This window comes from Zonotrichia leucophrys, chromosome 1A (assembly GCF_028769735.1).
Source record: "Zonotrichia leucophrys gambelii isolate GWCS_2022_RI chromosome 1A, RI_Zleu_2.0, whole genome shotgun sequence".
Taxonomy (NCBI): Eukaryota; Metazoa; Chordata; class Aves; order Passeriformes; family Passerellidae; genus Zonotrichia; species Zonotrichia leucophrys.
In genome coordinates, this window is record NC_088170.1 from 53,413,524 (window position 1) to 53,434,061 (window position 20,538).

Here is a 20,538-nt window from a genome sequence, read left to right on the forward strand (position 1 = left end):
CACAGCAACACAATAAACCCAGTGCTCTGAAGATACCACACAAAGTGCAATCAAAATTACAGAGAATCTAGAGACATTCAAATTCAGTTCATTTCTGTGCAGTGTAAGAGTCAGCTTACAGCTGATTATGAGCAGATCAAAATATTCTCAGAGAAAAAACAATAGAAAGGATTCATTAGGAAAGGGTTTTTTTTTCCTTGAAATAAAAGCATTTGTCAGTATCCACCAGCTAATCAGAAGGAAAAGGGGAATTTTTTTTTTTGCCTCACTTCTTTTTACACTGAGAAAAGAAGTCTGAGGCAACTGTAAGGCATCAAACCAACTAAAAAGATCTGCAGATCACTCTTAAAAAGTAAAGTCCCTCAGGAACGTAAACTGAAGGGTCTCACATCCCATCTTCTTTTAAGAAAACAGCATGTCTAAAAATTAGAATTCACTAGAGGAATAAAACATATATTTTGATTGGGTTCCTAATTTGCCTGTCTGGAAACTGAATGGATGTGTGTTACATAATGCTTTGTGATTTTAGCATGCATAAACAAAGGAATTAATACTTTCCTGTTTCAAAATTTCTTCTCTCACAATTTGTTTTCTGATATTTCAGATAATTAAAGAACTAGTCAGAATTATTTCAAATAGTTAAAAATGTTTCTGATTTGGTTTCCAGGTGACACACAACAACATTTTATATCACATTTGTTATATCTTGAATCTACAATGCAATTTCCTCATATCTTTCATATTAATAACTTCACTTACAAAGAAATTGGTTTTAGTCTGTATGAAATTTTCCATCAGTGTGAGATTTTTACAGATAGTTCCTGCCACTATGTGCAGTAATGTCCTTAAGAGGTACTTGGAGCCAATCATGCCCCAAAAATGTGCTAAATAGAGATAGGGATCCTATCCTAGCGCGAGGGTACTGAAGCAATGGGTGTGGTGATACCACAATACTGTATATTTCTGAAATAATCCATATTTCTGACATAATTTTAAAAAATAAAGGAACACGTGTTTGGATGTTATTTTCCCTGGTTGTTACTAATAAAGGCCCTATCCTTCATGGCAAGATTTCATAATAACTTTTAAAATTCGAGAGGATAGTTGAAATAAATTATTTAGGTCAAATCATAGTCAGTGCAGTTTGCAGACACAGAAACTGGTGATTGTTCAAAAATTATCTTCTGCAGAGAATCACAGCCATTGCATCAACAATCAAAGAGACTAAGACTCTTTTAGAGAGAAATTTTCTCCCTAAGGGAAAACAAATGTAAATATTATGAAAAGGGGAAACTTTAAAGCTTCTGGTTCTACTGTTTCCCACAGTGAACAAAAACTTCTATGAGCTGGGCACAGAACAAACCAAAAGAATGAGTTACTGAGTCAAAATGGTTTTAGACACTGTCTGTTGTGAAAAATTAGGCAAATTCAGTTCCTGTGTAAACGAGTAATGTGATGAGGGGAAAAAAGTAGGCGTGTTCTTACATTTTAAAGAATTACATAGAAATTGGAGACTACATCATCTTTGGAGTTTGCTGAAGTTGTCAAGGTGTGTTCCAACCATCTTGAAGACTTTAGAAGAGATACAGTCAGTGTAGAATTCTTGATAGAATATAAAAAAATACTCTCAGATTAGTAACAATAATCATAATAAAATAATACTGACACAAGTTTTTCCTGAGAAGCCAAGAAATGATATGAATATGAAAAGGTGTCATATATTTCCTTCACTCTGGTCAAATCTGATCACAGTAACTAAAGAAATAAAATCAGTAAAGATTTGAGGGTGTGGGCTGTTAGAGCTGCCTAAGCCACAGACAGGATTCCTGGAATAATTGCAATTGGATCCACTCACAGCTCTTCACCTTCTCATGGGAAGCTCTCACCTTTATAAAAGACAGTTATTGAACATGTGGCAAGAGCTGGATTTTGTATTTTGAAGCCTAGTAGAATATACTTGAACTGGTAATTGGTTTGATTTTCCTTATTATGCTAGGCTAAATACCTGCAATGTGAGCAGAAGCAGAGCAGGCACTAGGTGGCAGGAACTTCTACTGCTCTTCCAGCTCAGTGGCTCCTTTACCCCAAAGCCAGCTGGGTTGGCTTCACAGGTCAGTGTGCATCAACAGTGGTTCTCCCCACACCTGTCCTCTGATTCAAAAGCAGATGAGTTTCACTGGCTAATAAGTTTATAAAAGCAGATGATCCCAAACCTGTGTATCAGCATTCAAGTATTCAGACATGAAAACTGTTTTGGGTTTTTTCTTGTGATGGAAGAGAGGTTATCCACAAAAGTTTTGATGAAGTTTAGCTGTTTAATCAACTTTCCTTCCCTTTGAGGTTAAACAAATTATTCTTTCATCTTGATATAGTTCACCAGTCCTTATACTGATTTCTTTCTTACTAAGATCTAGAAAATTTTTCTTAATCAATAATTGCCAAATAAACTGCAACTCCAAGGAGAGAAAGCTTATTGGCTGATTCTTCAAAGCCAAAAGTGTTGTACTTGATTTTTAAAATTAAACAAGCTGTTCAGTAACAAACAGATTTTCCATCCTTCTGTCTATTGACCTACTGATCTAACGAGTAATCAATCAATTGATCTATCTTTAAACATATGGAGTAATACCTTGTCTATCCATGGATCTATACGTCTGTTTCTGTCTTGTTCCACCAAAATGAAGTAATTTCTTCCTAAATATGTTTTACATTAACATTGCTCTTTTCTTGATTTTATTTAAAGTAGTTCTGTGCCATTTCATCAGTTATGCAGTAATTTGTTATGATAGAGTCATAAGGGCAAAAAATCAGAAAAAAATAAAGAATGTGGTACAACTGCAACACAAATTGAAAAGACATTCCTGTTCTGTAATATATTTCCAAACTGGCAGTTTATCAGAAACTTTCTCTAAAAAAAGAACCTCTCAGTTAGCAAGCTTGGAATAAACTCTTACTCAAAACCAAAAGGTCTGACCCAGCTGTTGGCATTATTCATATGAAATATTTCACTAACATAATTAAAAAATACTTTAATGTTTTGTTTCAAGTATTGTTGAATGCAAGTACTGCAGGCCAAGCTCCTTCTTTCAAAATAAATGAGCAGTTGCAGAACAATAAAAACAGTTGAGGCATTTATGCTAAGACATGAAAAGCGAGATGCCAAGGCGGGTTTCTAAACCACATTCCAAGCATTTTAAATGCCTTTTGATTGTTACCACAAATCCAGCGATTGTTGAGAAAAGGGTATGTGTCATCAAGCCACAGGCAAGGCCTTGAATGCATCTGGCCCAATGTTTGCAGCACTGATGTTAAAACACCACTCAGTCACAGTTATGCAGCAACAATTCCCAGTCCCTCATCACCATCCTTTTGTAGGAGCATGTCTGACTCTCTGCTAATGGCACAGATTTATTCAAAAGATCAGGATGAATTCATGCATACTTCTCTACATAAAACACATTTATGATTTTAAAGCTACACCACACTGTGAAACTGCATTCTTTCATCATTCAGTATTTGCTGTGGTATCTAAAGGCTCCAGATTTCCCCAAAACTTTTCTGTCAGGAAGGCATGCTGCCTGACCACATGGTAAGATGCTCCTTTTTGCCACTCTAAGTACCAGAATAAGAGCACAAGTAGTTTAAACTGAAATGCTTCCTGAATACATTTCTGTCACTCTCCAAATCAATAGTAGTGACAATAGCAGAGTTTCAGGGGAAGAACTCACAGGTAGGATTTCTTTAATCCATTGTCCCCCAAATACATTTTCTTCTGCGCCTCAAAATTTCTTTTGTGTTGGAAGGAAAAAATTTAGGGTTTTGGTCAGGCAGAAGTCTGGTTAGAAGAAAATCCTCAGCAAATAAATTCTGCACACACACATTGATTTATTAACTATCTTGCATTTGATCTTCAGTGTACAAAAGCAAAGGGCTTGATATTTCCTATGTTCAACAGCCTCATTTCAGTTGATCTAGAAAGCCTATCAGTGTATGTGTTTAAAAACACATATCGCTAGTCCTGTGCATTGTGGGTTCAAGACTAGTATATCAAGAGTAGTACAGCCAAAATTCTGTTCAGATTTTCCTGGATCAAAATATACAGGAAATCCAAGAAATCATGCTTAATTGTTCTAGATCTGATAAAGAAGAAAAGCCCTTGGACTTGTTCAGCTTTGTGAGTGTCTCATGGACCCACTTCTCAAAATTGTGCTGGTCTCCCTGGATGGCAGCCCTCCCTTCTGTTGTGTCATGTGCACTGCTTTTTGTCACCTGCAAACTTTCTGAGGGGGCACTTGATCTCACTGTCTGTCTTTGATAAAGATATTAAAGAGCACTTGTTCCAATAAAAAGCTCTGAGTGACACCACTCTTCACTGATCTCCCACTGGACAGACTACCATTGACAAAAACTCTCTGTGCCCCTCCAGCCAATTCCTTATCCAGCAGATCCATGTCCACCCTTCAAATCCATGTCTCAGTATGGAGAGAAGGAAGTTGTGTGGGATCATCAAAGGCCTTGCAGAAGTCCAGGTAGATGATATCATGCAGGCTTCCCCTGTCATCCATTTCAGCCGCTTCATCATAGCAAGCCACCTCATTGTTCAGAAGAGCATTTGCATACAGAGACGGCATTTAATGCTTTAAAAATAAAATAAATATCATGACATGCTTTGTTTTCCAATGTGGGTTCAAAAATGGGGAAACTGAACATCAACTGTAGGCATTCACCTCTAGATAACAATATTTCTGTGATGAAGATATTGCCTTTATCCTACAGAAAAGCTCTCTCAACATTACATCAAAGAGATGAAATTATACCTCAGGCAGTTGATTCCCTGTCCTCTCTGCAGACATCACTTGGCTTTAGGAAGTAATAGACGAAAATCTTTAATTTAAAGTAGTATTGGATGAACTTCAAATGATCTAGTGAGCCTTGATAGTTATCTGCTCCTCTTTGATGAGATGTTGGAATAATTTCCTGCTTCTGCTGTGATCAAAAGTATTGAGACATTTTCCAGAGTAGTTTCATAACTTGTCACTTCTGATGTTGCTTATTACAAGGAAGAAGAGTCTTTGAAAATCAGGGGAACTCCCTGATAAAATGTTCCAGGAATTTTCTGAGCTTCCTGAAAGTCCAAAATTTGGTTCAGTCTGTATTAGCAAGGTCTTGAGTCACATCTTAATTTTTTTTCTTACATGTCAAGTCTTGCTTTTTTTTTTTATTCACATGTAATGAAAGAGCAAGGACTAGGGAAAAAACAAACAAACAAAAAAAAAACAGCTGTCCCATCATTGTCTTAGAAGTTCAGCTTTAGTCTTTCAGTGGCCTCACCTGACAAGACAGAACAAGGGTGTGCTATACACAGTAGGGAAAAGGAGATGGAAGGGGATGGGGGAGAGATTTTTTTTCTTAACAGTTTAACCCTATGCCTATGTTGTTCAGGGGAATTATTTTCCTGTGAAAATATCTGTGTAGTGAAAAATATAGTTATTCTACAGAATGTGCCAGTGTGCAATCTGAATGGCAATGGAGCTTTCATTATCTGTATAACACTTGATACCATAAACTCTATGCACTTCAGTGAGCCTGGAAACAATGTTATGACCATAAATCATGCTTGTGCTTTCAAAACACTGCTTTTATATTAGTATTATTTCTATTATCATTTATTGAATTCTCATATATTTAGGTTAACAAATGCTGTTTAATGCATCCATTAAGGTTAGGACAATGTCTAGAATTATATGGACCATATTCATATAATTGTTCTCAAATCTGTTGCAGGAAGTTTGCAAACTGGAACTACTGTTGAATGCTTCAATGCATCCATACAAGTAATAAACAAGCCAAGGAAAATGCAATGAGAACTGGAATCTGATTCTCACCCAGGCAGTGTAAGTGCTATCTATATGACAGCAACAGACTGAAGCAAGTAAAATTTACTCTAGAGAAAACATAAAGAATGTAGGAAACACACAAACTTTTAAAAACTGCAGGTCAGGTGAATAAAGATATCAAGATATATGACTGGGGCTGTATAATACAAAGGAAAACATAAATCAGGCCAATTAGTATTTTCTGAATTAATACGTTATTGACTTAATCAGAATTTTAGAACTCCTACTATTTTTCTCATTGACGAGTTCACACACAACAAGTTTGTGTCACTGGAAAGGAGAGTAAAGTTAAAGAAAGAAAGGAAAACTGGATCTTAGAATAGAATGGACTGGAAATAACAGGACAGAGGAGTCTAACACTAAATGTCTGTATCCAGTAATGGAAGCCAAGAGGACAGTTTCTGCTGAAACTTCTGTATCTATTAAATATTCTTACTCATATGGTAGCAGTCAAATTCAAATATGCCGTTATTTCAGAAATACAAAGGATGAAAGTGACCATCAATATTTGGTCACCAAACAGATGTTTTGTTGGATAGAAAGTGCTTTAGGGTGTCTGGCTTTTTCTTCCTAATCTGCAGTATTAGACTGCCATTTCAAAACATAGCCAAGTATAATAATGGTATTTCAAAAGATTGTAAACTAAGATTAAGAAACGCCACTGGTCAATTTGAATTAATTTCCTTTGTGTATATGCAGGTGTTGACAGTCTTTAATGATATCATAGTCACTATTTTTCAACCTCATTCAGTGCTCAAGATGTCTGTGGAGGTGATTCAGGGTTGAAGATTGCACTGCCAAGGGATCTGCAACCTTGTTCACTGAAGAAGATGTTTTGTTCATTGTTTACTAAATAAAGATAAATATGATTTGAAGATCTGTGACAGTCTTGAATCAAATTAGGAGACTCCTGAGGAATCCAAGCCTCCAATAAATCCGATGCTGTACAAGCCTGTAACATACTATAACTAATTTGATACTTTCCATTTTTCCAGTGTCCACCATAATATCCTTGTCACAGATTCTTAGAAGCACTGAGCATTAGCACCTCCCCTCTGAGTTACACCAAGCTGTATGTTGAGATTTTAGAGTGCTTAACAGTGCTAATTTATCTGGAAAAACAAACCCAAGACTTTTCACTGTGGGACTCTATATTATTAAAATTATTTGACCCTTATTTAAACTTGTGATATTACACCAATGAATTTATGCACAGCAAATAAAATTATTCTCCTTTTGTTGAAACATTAGCAAGATTAATTCTCCAAATTGTGAAATATTCATATATGACAATAATAAATAGTATTGAAAACTCACAAGAAAATTAATATTCTGCCTTTTTAAAATGTTTGAATAATGTGCAAGAAGTAGGATATTTGGCCACCCAGTGAACAATAAAACAAATTGTGAAATAGTTTCTCATTTAGGAAAAAAACAATTCTTGCATATATAGAGGCAGAGTCCCCATGAGAGAAAATTTTATGATGACTTAATTGAGTTTTAATGTACCAGAAAATGCATTAAGACTTCAATCTTAGCTCTCCATTTTTCATGACATGTGAATGCTTCCCTTTTAATAGTATTTTTCCTTTTGACGCGTTTTTATACATAATTTTGTATTTTGGTCAAAGAAATTTTCCCAGAACCAATTTTATGTGTAAATTCTGTGCTTATTCAATGTTTTTTTCTGTTCCCAGATTCAAAAATTTTATTGACATAAATAGCTGCATCAAGATGTCTTGTCAATATGTTTTCCTGCTTGCTCACTCCCAGATTATTGTAATCTGCTGTTTGAACATCCAAATCTCTCACATTGCATAAGACTGCAATGTCTTTAGAGAATTAGGCCTTTTTGATTTACACAAGCTGGGGGTAGTAAAGCAGAAAGAATGAGATATGTAAGAAAGAAAAAGAGTATTAATTATTTTGCCATGGAAATTTCTCTGCACAGACAAAAATTTGTATGCCCAGCTACTCTTTTGATGCAGCCTCAAGGTAATACAGTTTATTGAAAGCACATGGACTTAGTAATCAAAAAGTTAATATGGTTCAAAATGTCTGATGTCTTGCAGGTCCTTTCCAGTAAAGCACTTGGCTCACCTGTCTGGAGAGGTCCCTTTGAAAAGATGTAGGTAACAAAGCCACAAACACCCATTGTATGAAGCCTCTTCAGCAACACAACATGGTGCAAGAATAAAAGGTAAGCAAAAAATTAAAGTCAGCACTTTGACATAATTAGTGAGCTGAAACAGCTGGAATGCAAAGGGCATTTAAACCTTCCTGCAAAAGGTCAGGGCCAGGCTGAGAACTGGGTCATGAAATATGTAGCTATGGCAGCTAGAGATCCCTTAGCCAGATCATTCACTCTTTCTAAGCCCTTTAAGAGATGTTTACAAGCTTAGCACAGGACAGTATCATCTGGGAGGGTTGAGGTGAGGGAAATTCAACAAGCAAGCTGCTTCACTTATTTTTAACAGAGATTAATTTTCATGGAAAAACAGCTGTTTTTGAACCACAGGCCTGGCAGTGAAAGCCTCTCCTCGTATGTGTCAGCCTTATTCCTGACAGTGTAAAGTATCAGCACAGCAGAATAGCAAGTAGCCATTTCTCAGGTGGCAGCAGGGTCAGGAGCCAGCACTGTGTGCATTTGTAAGTTTAATGACCACTAAAGAGCAGAGTGCTTTGCATGTTGCATCAAATTTACCTCTGCAATTTACAGTGAGCTAATCAGATAACAATTTTAAAGTTCAAGCAGTGAAGGAAATGTTTTCAGCAGATAACACTTTTTTTTATAGCTATTTTCATGGCAAAACAATACAAACTCTGGAATTCTTCCAGCTCAGAGGAACGTGAATGACTTCTGAAGATATCTCCAGCAATTATGATGGCTATCATAAAAGCATTAGAGTCATTGTGATAAGTTATACTTTAAGAAAAGTGACTACACCAGCAATTAAAATCCACTCATGACAAAACAAACCAAAGATTGAACTGTGTCAACCACTGGAAATGAAGAAAGCTTTGACAAATAGAATCACATTTAAATTTTTGCCTCTTTGCTTCTGTCTAATGGTGGTTGCATGATTTAAGACAGTGCAGTTAGCAGTTTATACTCAACACAGACTCTTCAAACAACTCACCCTATTGCAGCCTGACAATTGCACCACAAACCCCTCCCTAGTGTTATGCAGATTTCCCTTCCAAAAACCCCTCTGTATTCCAGCCTAGACTGTAAGTACTATCTGAACAGCACATAGTGTAATGTTTGTGGTGAGCTCCATAATCACATTGTAGGTGCAATTACAGTATGAAATAGAATAAAGTATATTTTTACCCCATTATTGCCAAAACCTGCAGATTTTCAAATCAAAACTTTATGCTCAGAGGGAATGCAAAGCCATTAATTCAAGAAGCCAGGTTTGAATTTTTCTTCAGTTTGCATCACATATAAAAGCTGATGCAAGGCATGCGTGTGAAAAGTCATGAGTAGTAATAATTAGTTACATAACTTATGAAGCAAGACATGATGTTTTGTTTTCACAGCTTTCAAAAGAATTCTGTTCAACATTATCTCAGAGCGATTTGAAAGGTATTGATGTCAGCCTGAGCTATCTCTATACCATTAAAGTACCCTCTCATAGCAAGGAAGTTGCCAAAGGGGACTTGAGGCCATTAAAGGAAGCAAGTTTGGCTTTTGCATTCCAGAAGGTTTTCCAGAACTCTTAGGAACCTAGTGAGGTTACTTTAACAATACCACTCAAACATTTCATAGCTCTCACTATCCAAACTGCACTGGCCTAGGATTTTTCAGGATATTGCTAAAGAGCAATCACACACACAGAAGTATTGTGGCATTAGTTATCACCAGTTATGCGCTGCATGAAGCTATGTGTTTAAAAGCAAAATTAAGATTATAATTCCTCACACTAGGAATACTTCAGAAAGGGAAGTTTGAATGGCTTTTCTCCCCTAAGAATTCATATTATACACTGTAAACCAGCTGTACCCATGAAGACCTTTTTGTCAGTTGTTTTCAGAGTGTCTTAGATCATGTTCTGCACTTCTTTCCTGCTCATAGTACTTCTGGCATACACCAGAAACAATTTGAAATTGTAAAGGGACCTTCTTCTGGCAGGAATCCCTGTGTACATTCTTGACACTGTTCAGACTGCTTCCACAGAAATTATGCAGCTGCACAGGTATGTAGCAGAGAGAGATGCCTTACCAGGAAAGGCCAAATTTTACATTTATTTGCTAACAGTAAATGAATAAATATTTCTTGCAAAGAACACGAGTATGTGTGCCAAGAGAAATTTTCTCATTCCCTGTTTATAGTTCCAAGGAAGTGTTTTGTTTAAATAAGACAGCATGTGATCATACTTTCATGTTCCAAAAAAGGTTATCAGATCCTGAAGTAAAAATGAGGCTTGTGAAAGGCCTAGGCCAAAATATTTCCTACGTGTGTCTCAGGTGTACAGGTGTGAGGTAAAATCAAGGCAAACTCTTCAATGTTAAATCCCTCTCACAGAAAAATTGGGACATCCCTTCCTCAGAACTCCTCCAGAAAGCAGAAGAAGGAACACAAATTTTTCAACCAAAACTTTTTGATCAGGGCTTTAATTTTTGAAAATTTCAGCCTAAGCTCTATACATTTTACTTTGGAAAAATACTTTCCCCACCTTTTTGCTCCGCAGGTTGCTCCCTTCCCTCACTGGTTGTCTTGCTTTCTTTATCATCCTTACTTTTCAAGGGCCAACTTTAGAACATTTTTCCCTTGTCCAGGGTCTGTTGCAATGTCTCCAGCTCCTTCTTTCCCGGGAAACTAAGCTGGCAAAGCCCAGGGAGGGACAAGCTTGGATACACAAGCAGGAACAAGTACCTACCAACAGAAGATGGGGAAAGACATGGAGAGAAATCATTTGGGAGTGCCTTAGGAAGCTATCATTGCCCAATAATGAGCCTTATGCCAATTAGCTTTGTAATTATATGCTTGAGGTCAGCCCAAGTTGGTTAAGTACGTTAATAAAACTTTTGCCGTATTTAAAAAAATAATATTTGCATCTGTAATGAGGGAAATTGTTGAACATAGAAAGTGTTGAAGTGGTAGTTGGTTACAACTGAAAGTTAAGTTTGATTTAGCTTTCTGCAAAATTCAGTCTGAATTTAGACCTGCCTCATGGAGGCAAATCATCAGTGTTTAAGTTCTAATGTTTGGTATTCATGAGAGCAAGTGTGGCACCATATATTTTCTTGTAAATATTTAAATTTGCTAGTTCTTGCACTGTTTAGTTGGATAAATTGTGCACTTGCATAAGCAAAATTACTTAAGTTGACTGAAGTAAATAATCAATAGGTTCCAAGGTAGTATATTTAAAGATCATGTATCACCTTTTACTGATCACTATCAGGCCAGTTATTTTCTGAAATAGCTTGAAACCAATGGCATATACCAATGTCAAGAATTCCTTAATCTGCTCCTAGAACACTAGTAGATACCTTTTTTAAGTAATGAAAAAGTTTTTAATTATTTCATTATTAACCAAACAGACATAGTCTAATTGAAGTTAGATGACTACCTTATTTCAAAATGCACACTAGAATTTACATGTATTATATATTTTGCTTTATGCATTATCTTTGTCAACACAGCATATTCAAGTCTAAGAGACTAAGAGACTTTTATATCATGTTCCTTGCAGAGACTTTGAATTTTAGGTTATATCAGCAGCCCAGTATCAAATTTCACTAGTATGCAATTGTATTTACATAATAAACAATCTATTAATATACATTGGGCAGTGACAATAATCTGTTCTTATCCTTGTCGAGTTATTTGTGGTTAATGAGACCTAAATTAATGAACAAATACAGCTCTCACCAGCATAGTTCCGAGTAATCCCATTGAGAATAAATTTGCATGATGACAGGCACTGATGTGAAACTGTAGAAAATAAGGAGGAAAATTCATTCAGCAGAAAACATTTGCATACAACTGTACTGGGAAAACACAGGGATTTTTTTTCTTATGACAGAACAGGTTTCTCATAAGGACAAATAAAAAATATTAGCAAAATTTAGAATTTTGTCCAGCTTGACATCAGTAAATCAATGATATAAATAGTAGACTATATGTGGCGTGTAGAAGCATGTAGTCTGCTACTTAATACTCAACTAACACATTTTAATCTGGTCAATTAATTCACAATTTTGCTGACAAAGTCAATAAAATGATCAGACCTGTTGCTAAATTATCAAACAGGATTCTTCATCATGGATTTTCTGAGCACTTCTGTATTTGTCTCTCCAGTTGTTGATCAGCCAAAAGGAAAGCAAGGATTTCTCTCACCTATTGAAAAGCTCTCTATGAATCATGTATTTAAAAGAAAATGTTATCCAGCCCCTATGCCACGATTATATGTAAGGAAAGATTTAGAGGGGCTCTGTACTTTTGCATACAGCCCATTACTTAGAAAAGGATTTAGGAGAGAATGAGGAAAAGTGAGATTATGTGGAATTCAGAGGTTTTGTGCCTCCTGTTCCCAAAGACCCACTGCTTCATATGGTGACATAAATGGTCCCTCTGATACATGATTATCCTGTGCACCATAGTAATGTTGAGCCAGTTTGGTCTCAGTAAATCTTGAACCTCTTTATACTATGCTTCAAAGAGAGGAGTAGAATGCTGCAATTGTATGATCATTACTGGATATTATTATTGCAACAATTATATCTGCTAAAGAAGACAATATGATAAAAATTTATGCAGTCATGATATTGCTGATGGAAAGAAGTGTCTAAGCATTCTAGAACCCATGATTTCTTATGTTTATGAGATAGTAAATGCCTAGCTGCAGACTTTTTTTCCTTGAGGGCAGAACTTAATGTATGTGTGTGTCTGTATGTTTTAAAAATTCCTATTAATTTTGACTGCCCATTCCCTGCTAAGCAGCTATGTTTCCTTACTCCAGGCTCAGAGGAACTCCTTAAAATCTCAGAAAAGGATGTTCAGACACACATTTTTATGTGACTATGATGTTTGAGACTGCAGGCAAGATGGAGTTTATTTCCATTTTCTAAATGTAGTCTCTGAAGTGTAATCTGAGATGCTCAAAGGTTTGTGAGACATTCATGTGTTGTTAATAATTTTGATAAAGGACCTACAAGGGGCTCATGATCTTCTACAGTGGCAGCCATAGGCCAGAGAAGGTACCCTGGAGAATCTCAGAACTGGACAATCATCTCTCGGGTCTAATGCTACCTAAACTCATATTCAGTCAGTGAGTTCATTTGATACAGTGGCATCCATGGAGCCATTTGAAGTACTCTTCAGCAAAAACAAATTTAGTGAACTGGTGTTTAAATTAACTAAACTAGGTTTCAATAGCTGTATCAATTTCATAAATTTCTATTGCATATAAAGAAAGTCCAGACAATAATGACACTATGAAATCTATAAAGTAGACATAAATATTTACATATCTTGATCTGTAAGCTGAACCCTGTATGACAATCTCCAGAAGGGTTTGAGTGCCTTGTGCCTCCCATGTCTTATCTGGAAGTAAACTTGCTGGATCTCCAGGGACAGCTTCAAGAGCCATTGGCTGCCTCAGCAGGTGAATGAATCAGACCCTCCACGTCTTAACTTAGGTGAAATTCATCTCTTCTTGATCATCTAAAATTTATCAGAATTATTTACTTGGGACTTATTCTTATACGTTGGTATTAATGAGAAATCAGATGGATTTTAATACATTTTCTACAATAAAATCAAGTAGTAACCAAAAAAAGTTACTACCACAAAAAAAATGGTAGGAAAAAGAGAGATTAAAAGTTCCAAGATATTAAAAAAAATCCCGCTTATACTATAATCCTAATTTTGAAAGCATCTTTTAGTGGCTAGTTCCAAATAGAAGCAACTGACATAATTGAGATTTGAATAAATCAATGATAGCTGCTTAGCACCTAGGTTTATGTTCTAACTAAAGGCATTGTAAAGAGGCTGTTGTTCCTTGTCATGTCCCTCAAGATATTTATTTTGATTTAAATTACAGAAGAAGAGAAGGAATGCAGTTTCTGTCTTAAAGAAAAACTTTGTGGCTCTGGGATATGGTAAGGATATATTTAATTTTTCTGAAATTAATAAATTAAATCTATGTTGATTATGAATATCCAATTATTCTAAAACCACTTGAAAGCACTGTAATACTCCAATAATTTCTTATTAGTTGAAAAGTATTTCACAAGCAAGACTTTGCTCCAGTGCCCAGCTAGCTCCAGCAATGACAAGAACAGTTATGAGCTGCTGACCTGCAACAGAAAAACCAAAACCAGAATACAGGTCTCTGCATCAAGCTCCACACAATATGACATAGAGGTGTAGCCTTAATTCTTTCTTTAGTGAGATACAAGCCTAAATTTAGGCACTTAGTTGCTTAAGTCTCTTCAAGTGCTCTGCAGATAGGGGAGTCCTGCAGAGATTTTAAGAAAGGTCTTCAGTGTGTATGTAAGGACACGTAGGCATGATAATTCCAATATAGGGCCCAGCTATACTTCCAGTAGTCTGCTTAAAATGTTTTATTTATTACTATTTGAAGTAAATTTTGCCCTAATGATTGCTGCAAAGAGATGAAGAACAAATATGCATTTCCCTCCTCTGTGGCCCTTGCAGCTTTATATGAGAAAGGTCTAAGAGTTATTGTCCTAATGACCCAAGACAGAAAGATGGGAGGAAGTTTTTGAATAACTTTATTCCATTAAACACACAGATGAAGCTTTTGAAGCTTTTGCTGTGAACACAGGCAATCAAGGACATCATGATCCACACTGAAAGAGAATAAAGTGATACTAGAAAAAATCAGAGACATTTTATAACTCCGTTTTCTGATGAAAGCGCATGTAACATATGCATGTTTAGAGACTTATATTTCCAATGACATCTGTTCTGTTTAGCGCTCCTGTCTCTATGCATGGACCACAGATGGCCTGGCACAAAACTAAAGATGACCTGCCCATAGGTAATTTATTTTTGATATATTATTATGCTATATAGGGAAGGTACACACATTTCTGGAAAACATCAATTGCCAGAAGAAGGGAGTATTTACATGTCTAGCTAGCTCTCTCCCTGTCAATCTGCAACAAAGAGGAAGACTAGCATGATTGGTAGATGTGGTAAAAGAAAGGGCAGCCAAACTCTTGGACCAGAACTTGTAGGAACAGGACATCTGGCTTTGACACAAGGCAGGCTTCATGGTAGATTTTGACCCTGATGTCCATTAAACCTTAGGACTGTATCAGCAGCATGTTGTAACACGTCTTGCACAGTAAAGTTACAATAATCATGAGATTATTGAAGTCTGAAGAGACATATGGAAAACAGTCTTGTCCCTTCTTTCCCTGCTACACACATTAACAAGCTGGGATTTATACATTGTGTATGCAGCAGCCAACCCTTGTGCTACCCAACATAAGGCTCAAATCATTAGTATGTTTTCAGTGTTCATATGCTTTCGTGATAACTGATGAAGGAAATACTCCCATAAAGAAAATGCATAATCCTTTAGCGCTAGAGGAATTTAAAACTTTTTCTGTACTAGTAAATCTTGTGGACCAGAGGTCTGTTTTCTGGACTTTTATTCTGATGAAAAAGTGCAGTTCATGGTGTTAATGTCTTACCTTCAAAATTGTTGTGAATGATTCTTGCTCCTATACATTATTGTAAATTAGCATGAAACACTAATAAGCAGGATTCCTAGCAATTTAGTGCCCTGGTCCTTAAGCTACCTTCAAATTGGGTGGGCTGTAAAAAAAAAAAAAAAAGATTGAGCTTATAAAAACATTACTTGCATCACAAGAAAGGAAAATGTGAAATAACCATATTTCCATATTTTCAGAAATTCCTCCAAGAGCATTTTGACACACATTCCATTCCCCTGAAATGTCAAATCTCACATTCCCAGTGGATGTCTTGGGTCTTGTCCATTAGAGAGAAGAGTAATCTTGAAAATGCCAGGTATCTCAGGGGAAGTGCTCTGGATCAGAATAACTGGTAATAGCTAATTCATGGCAGGATCTGGTTCATGGGCAGAGCTTTTAAGCAGTCATTTCATATATCATATTGATTCCTCCACTTTACTTACAAACAAATTACTGCAATTTGCTTTTACCTGTGAAATTTTGTGCGTAAAATGTTTTCCTTTATTGAAATACATTTGGGAGCTGAGAGGAAGAAACCAAACATAGTTTTATTTATTTTTTTTTAAACAAGAAAAATCTCACAGAAGTTATTTTTATTTAATTCCCCCATTGTTTGCAAAATTCTTTGACAAGTGGAGTCTTTTGACTAATTGCATTTATTGACCACAGTTTTTAATTAACAAGGGAATTAAAGAGAATTTTTGAGTGCTCTTCCTTCAGAAAAATAATTTTTTCTTCCTGTCCTCTTTATCTTTGTCTCTCCCTCTGGATGTGAATACATACCACACCATTGCTGGTTGTATGCCAAGCACAGATGCTTGGGGCTGTGGCTGCCTGATTCTTTGTTCCAGCATGACTTCCTGGCACTGTGCAGTTACTGGGATGCACCAACTCTTGGGCACACCTATTTGCATTGAGTATTTGCATTACTCAGTGTTTTCCAAGCCATTTCATTGGAAACTGTAAATATTAAACCAGGCTCTTGGAATTTGTCCAATAAATTTCCAATGAAATACCTTGAGTGCTGTTAACAGTATTGCTGTAACATATAGAACACAGTGTGCAGTATGTCACATTTTGAAATCCATTATTGTATTTTTGAGGTTAACATATATTTATATATATGTGTGTATGTATCTTCAACAAGCTAAAAGTAATATTCAGAGTTTTTAACAGGATATGGTAGGTTATGAATTTCCGAGTTGATTGCTTTTTTCTACCCCTTTCCTATAAAAAATGCACAACATTTTTTTTCTCAATATTTTCATGATATTCACATTTCAGACATTTCAGTCAACTCCAGTTTGAGTTGAATACTCATCCACAAAATTTTTATGTAGCCATGGGCCTGGATACCAAAAGCACACTTGGTAGTTGATAGGAAAAAATCATAGAACAGACACACTTTAGTGACTTCCTGGAAGACAGATTGAGCATAGTGCAATGTGAAACCTGACACAGGCTGTGTTACCAGGTGCTTCCATGAACAAGATAAAGTGTTACTCCACCAGTAATTAAACCTCAAGGAAACTTCTCCACTTGCCATAAAAGACTCATCAGGCTGGGTGTTCTGCACACAAATGTGTTAACAACCTTTTCAAAACTGCTATAGGTACTTTGTACATTGATGTGAAAGATAGCGTGTCAGTGGACTTCAAATATCTGAAAACTTTGTCTTAAAAGCCAAAGATGTATTCATGGTAATTATAAATCTGTTCTAAAATTTGTAGACTATCACTTTTCTTCCAGAAAAGGGCATTACTGTTTGTATCTGATGATATTCACCCTGTGTTCCAGCTGAAACCATTATAGTTTAGGGGATTAAACAAATATTTCTTCAAAACATCTCACTATATAATAGCGAGGCACATATACTCTGCATAAATCCATTCTTTTTCCGTAACAGTCATGATATGCAGTTCCAAGGGTAAATCATGGCTCCTGAAATATGTTTTCTACAGTAGTCTGGTTTCTGTTGTCATATTTTAGCATTTTGCTTCAGTTTTGTAGAATCAAACATTTTTTTTTTAAAGGAACAAAAAGTAACCCTTTACTTTTGCTAACATGATTAGCACTAGATTTTGGTTCTCTTTTCTTACTTGCCAGCAGCACAAAGCAACACAGTCCTTGGAGTCCAACATTTTCTTTGTTTATTGTATTATAAGCAAGATTGGGTTTGTCCCTAGGACTTCTAATCAACTATCTGTTTTGACAGACATTTTTAATCTAGCATTTCTTTCAAAACTGTCTTAGTCCTTACAGAGGATTGTTTATCCTTTATGATATGAGGTAGGAGAGTAGATTTCATGATTTATTACCAGTTTAGTCCATTTTCCGTCCAGTTAACCCTGGGACAGGAGGTTGGTGGAATCTGTGAATTTACTCCAAATAAAGTCAGGAGTATTGCATTAATCCATGTAACTTCACAAAATTTGGCCTCTGCCAGAGTGCAGTTTCTCCATAAAAAATACCTTGTTCTGGTTCTCTCCCTGGCTGTTCTGATGTGGATGAAATCATTCCCAATTCCTGTTTTTGCATGAGTGAATGCTTACAGATAGGCATAATCCATGTTCTATTACCTCATCACAATGCCATCTGACCATCTCACATTCACTAATGAACTCTATCAACACAATAGTTCTGTTTCTAAAGATGAGACATTGACATACAATGAAAGATTAGTCCGAGGCCATGCCGGGAATGTGTCTGCATTGCATACTGCAGGATGGAATGGAAGCACTCAGGGTTGTCCAACCATTCTCAGCGGCATAAATGTTCAGCATCATTTGCTTCTGCCCCTATCTGTATTGTTTTAGATACAGAGGTACTTTGTCTGTCTTTAGGCTTTTCTGCAAATTTATGGAGTTATTCAGAAATAGCTGCTGCAGAGAAGCTACTCCTTAAAAAACCTTTCTGGACTAAATTCTGGAACACAAGAAGCTAATTTACTTCAAAACCTGCTAAAATTAGCTTTTTAATCCAGTTTATTTTGCAAGTGCATTTTACCTTTATTAAGGAATTTATTTATTTTATTTAATTCTTGAAAAGAATGCATAAAGGCCTGCAAGAAAATAAGTACATTTATGCAAAGGGAGAAAACATCTGAAAATTATCAAAGGCGTGAAGTCTCAACTGCTTTTAAATTATATTTACAGCATATGCTGCACATCCCATTAATGCATAAAATAATTATGATGTAGGGTTTGAGTACTGGTGAATGTTAACCGTGTCAGGCTATACACAGCTCTGCTTATACTAGAATTTCAAATTTCTGGGTAGAAATAATAACATGTTGATGGAAGCTTCAGGACACACAGAATCAAATTCTTAAGAAAGGTAGAAAACTAGCTTTACCTCACAGGAAAATTTATGGGACAAATGTGAATACTCATTGGAGGCTGAGATGATCAGATGTTTCCTTTCTGGCTTTTGATAACCTGGACAAGGACACTCAGTTTTTTCAGAATTTTGCCACTTTCTATATGTTTCAGGTGTTTCTTCCAAATCTGATTAAAAACACATCCATTCAATCACAGATATTTTTCAGAATGCAATAGCTGGAATTCTATTGTAGAAGAGACAGCATTGCTCGATGAATTTGATTCTGTGTGTTACCTGACACTTAGAGATGCCTTTTGACACATCAATTTGAACACAAATTTTGAAACCAGGCAGTAATTTCCAAAGTTAAAATTCACAATTTTCAGAATTTAAAATTTTGATGATTACTCTTATGCTCTAAAAGATATTTCTAAACAGCTGAAGTGTTGTATCTCAGATAGAAATAGTGAGATGGAATAAGTTACCTTCCTTCTTAATTTGTATTTTATTTTCTTTCTATTATTTTCCCCTGTTTTTAATTTGCTTCTTCCAATCAATCGTTTTCATAATTTCAAATTCTCATGAAAATTCAGATGAGAGAGTTGCTCAAAACTTCTGAAAATTCAAAGGTTTGGTACCTTGCATTGGGACAAAAATTGGTACCTTGTGTTGAGACAAAAGCTCTTGTAAATTTTGGTCTTTTCGCTCTTTGCCTGTCTTCTAAGTCATGTATGAAACATGTATGGCTAGATCCTCATCAGGAGCAGTGCCATATAGGGAAGATAGAGAAAGGAAGTTGGAAGACATGTGGCACACTCAGTGCAGGCCTTTGTGTGATATTTGGATAGTCTGAAATATTTAGTATTTTTTTAATGTTTTGAGAGAAAAGGATCTTGTTCTCTGCTGTTATTTTCATGAAGATGCCATGTGTATGCTTGTTTGCATATGATTGGTGTGTAGTGAAAATGACACAGCTGCTGTAAATAGCACAGCTCCACTGACTTCAGGATATACAAACTGTGGATCATTCCATGATATCTACAGTCTATATCTACAGCTCTGCAGTTGTGAGTTTGAAATCAGGACAGATACTGATGTTCTTTACAATTTTAGCATGAAAGGACTGATGACACTTTTCCCTCTCCGCATTGAACCCTGATGCTAAATAAACTCATTAAGGTGACTAAAGGAGAAAAACAAAACAGCGTCACCTTGTAATCAGGCTGTTTATCTTCTATCTGCTTCAGTGGAAAGAAATGTGTACATTAGTTGTGTATGAATTTATGCATATTATATAAATATACACACATTAAAAGCAGCATCTCCTTTCCTCATTACCACTTATATGTTTTGGCAGGCACTACAAAACAAACAGGTGGTCTGTTATGAACTGATAGTGTTGTCAAAATCTGAAGAGCTGAGGGATTCAGACTGAATTTGCATTCAGCCAAACTTAGCATAAATGTTACTGGCACTTATTGCAATGAAACCTGTCAGAGGTGGAAAGATTTGTCACTGTGTCTGGCCAAGTGCAGGAGGTAAGTGAACAGAAATGTTTCTAATCCATTTGTATTTCAGGTTCTTCCCAGTGGAAAGTCACTTTTGTTCTTCCATGTTTGTTTGT